This window comes from Mesoplodon mirus, assembly GCF_964341445.2.
Source record: "Mesoplodon mirus genome assembly, chromosome: 3".
Lineage (NCBI taxonomy): Eukaryota > Metazoa > Chordata > Mammalia > Artiodactyla > Ziphiidae > Mesoplodon > Mesoplodon mirus.
This window is the reverse complement of record NC_138978.1, coordinates 113,620,604-113,623,751: the sequence shown is the minus strand read 5'-3', so window position 1 is coordinate 113,623,751 and position 3,148 is coordinate 113,620,604. Positions and strand designations below refer to the sequence as shown.

Here is a 3,148-nt window from a genome sequence, read left to right as displayed (position 1 = left end):
CAGTATGTGGCTCAAACTACTCCTCAGGGAAGATCTCCACCTGTGCATTCTCCCTTTCCCTCTGAGTCTCCTCTCAGGTCTCAACCTCATCACTTCCTTTCCCTTTCTACCCAATTCTGTGTGAATTTTCCTTACTGCCTTGGTTGTACAGTGGAAAAACAGTATTTGTGGAAAAAGAGGAGTTCTTGGGAAGATAAATTTTAGGGACTGGTGTATATATAGGAACTGAGGATCTGGATATAGGCTTTCTAAAACTATGTATGTTACAAATACTTTGGAAATTTTTTCAGGTGGCTGCATACCTCAGTTTGAAGACCAGTGAGCTAGACACTAATATTGCCAGGGAACACACACCCTCCAACCAGCTTCCGCAGGGCACATTTGACCTCCTTGTTTCTCAAACAAGGGATTTAACATGTAGATAATGGGGTTTAACATGGGAGTCATAACACAGAAGAGCACAGAGACCAGGATATCCATATCCAGGGAGTAGCCTACTCTGGGTCTGTCCTAGTTGAAGTTTGCCATTCCATAAAAGACCACCACCATAGTGAGGTGGGATGCACAGGTAGAGAAGGCCTTGCTCCTGCCCTGAGCAGAGGGAATCCTAAGGATGGCAGAGATGATGAGTATGTAGGACACTGCAGTAAACAGGTAGGGGCTCAGGCCAATGGTTGCACTGGCCACATGGAGCACAGACTCACCGAGAGAGGTGTCTGAGCAGAAGAGTTTCAGGAGGAATGGGATATCACAGAGAAAGTGGCTGATCTGGTTAGGCCTACACAGAGTGAGTTCAGCTGCCAGCACTGTGTATGTCACAGAATTCACCAGCCCACCTAGCCAGGACCCAGTTGCCAAACAAACACAGACCTTCACATTCATGAGGACTGGATATTGAAGAGGGTGGCAGATGGCTATGTAGCAGTCATGAGTCATAGTTGCCAATAAAACATGCTCAGTGCCAGCACATGTCACAAGGAAGAACATCTAGGAAAGGCAGCCCTCACAGGAGATGGTCTTCTTCTCCTGGAAGAAGTTCACCAACATTACTGGAATAGTGGTAGATGTGTAGCAGGTGTCCAAGAAACTCAGGTTGCTGAGGAAATAATACATTGGGATTTGGAGGGCAGGACTGACTCTTGTGGCCATTATTATGAGTGTGTTCCTGAAAAGAGTTGTCAGGTAAATGACCAGGAAAAACAAGCCCTGTAGGTTGGAGTGGCTGGAAAATCCCAAGAAGATGAATTCAGCGACATCTGTTTGACTGTTCATTTCTTTTTTTTTTTTTTTTACACAATTTTTTTTATTAGTTTCTGCTTTATAATGACTGTTCATTTCAAGTGGCATCACAGCTACAAAACAATGAGAAAAAAGAAGCCATAATGAGAATGTACAAAGAGCACCCCAAATGGACTTGTAAACTTATAGGGCCATGTAAAATAATGTTAGATATAGACAGTTTGGACTGTGGAGGGAGGTGTGCAGAAATGCCTTCAGAGAGACCAGAACTGCTCACTCAGCAGATCTAACCAGCTCAGGCCCAGGGACCACCCACAAATTTGCATGGCTACTGGTGTGTGAAAATAAAAGCAGACTTGGTTAAAACTAGCAACAAGCCACTAAACCCTTCATTAGTATGAACTCATTTCTCACTACCTTGGTAATATATACCTCCTATCATTGCCCTTTTTGGTAAGCATATTAATTTTTCTAAGAAATAAAATTTAATTGTAAAAATTCAGGAAAACTAGAAAAATATAAAGAATTTAATCACCTACAGAATCAGAATCAGTGCTACTTTTCAGTGTACTCCATTGTAGGTTTTTTCCAGTTATGTAAATATTGAGCTCTGCTTATAGTTTTAAAATATTAGGAGTACAATTTCCCAAATTGGAAAGAAAGAGGTAATACTATCCATTCACAGAAAACATGATCTTATATAGAGAAAATACCAAAGAATCCACAAGAAAGCTACTAGAGCTCATAAACAAATTCAGCAGAGTTAAACACACAAAAATCATTTGTGTTTCTGTACACTAACAGTGAACAATCCAAAAAGGAAGTTAAAAAAATCAATTCCATTTACAATGACATCTAGAAGAATTAAGTATTTATAATGTCTTACTAAAGAGGTGAAAGACTTTTTACACTGAAAACCACAAAGCATTGCTGAAAGAAATTAAAGGAGACATAAATAAATGGCAAGACATCCCATGTTCATGGTTAAGAAAACTTAACATTGTTAAAATGTCAGTATATCCAAAATGATCTACACATTTTGATCAATATCAACATTCTATAGATCTTTCCCAAAGAAATGGAAAAGTCAATCCTCAAATTCATTTGAAATTGTAAAGGACCCTGAATAGACAATACAATCTTGGCAAAGAACAATAAAGTTGGAGGACTCACACTTCCTGACTTTGAAACGTATTGCAAAGCAACAATATTGTACTAGCATAAGACAGACATATAGACCAATGGAATAGAATAAAGAGCCCAGAAATAAATTCTCACATACATGTTGATTTTCACCAAGGGTACCAAGACTATTCAATGGGAGGAAAAAAAGGTCTTTTCAACAAGTGGTTCTGGGAAAACTGGATATCCACATGCAAAAGAAAGAAGTGGCCCCTTACCTTATATAATACACAAAATTAACTCAAAATGTATTAAAGACCAAAACTTAAGAGCTAAAGCTATAATACTTTTATAAGAAAACATTGAGGGGAAACCTTGATTTCATTATATTTGGCAACAATTTCATAGATATGACACCAAAATTACAGGAAAACAAAAGAAAAATAAATTTTACTTCATGAAAATTAAAGTGTCATCAAAGGGCACTAACAAGAAGTAAAAGATAACCTATAGAATATGAGAAAATATTTACAAGTCATATATCTGATAAGGAATTAATATCCAGCATATATAAAGAACTCCTACAACTCAACAACAAAAAATAAATTCAGCAAATTTGAAAAATACAAAATCAATATACAAAAATATGTTGCATTTCTATGCACTGAAAACAAACTCTCAGAAAGAGAAATAAAACAATTCTATTTACAATTGTACTAAAAAGAATTAAATACCTAGAAATAAATTTAAAGAGGTGAAAGACAGGTACACTGAAAACTATAAGATA

The 3,148-nt window shown here is 37.2% G+C and overlaps 1 pseudogene across 1 annotated transcript; it reads right to left on the bottom strand.

Moving 5' to 3' along the window:
- Positions 1–323: 323 nt before the first annotated feature.
- Positions 324–1,272, bottom strand: LOC309800828 (olfactory receptor 5V1-like; annotated as a pseudogene). The gene has a single exon. The product of its transcript is annotated as an olfactory receptor 5V1-like (transcript).
- Positions 1,273–3,148: the final 1,876 nt, after the last annotated feature.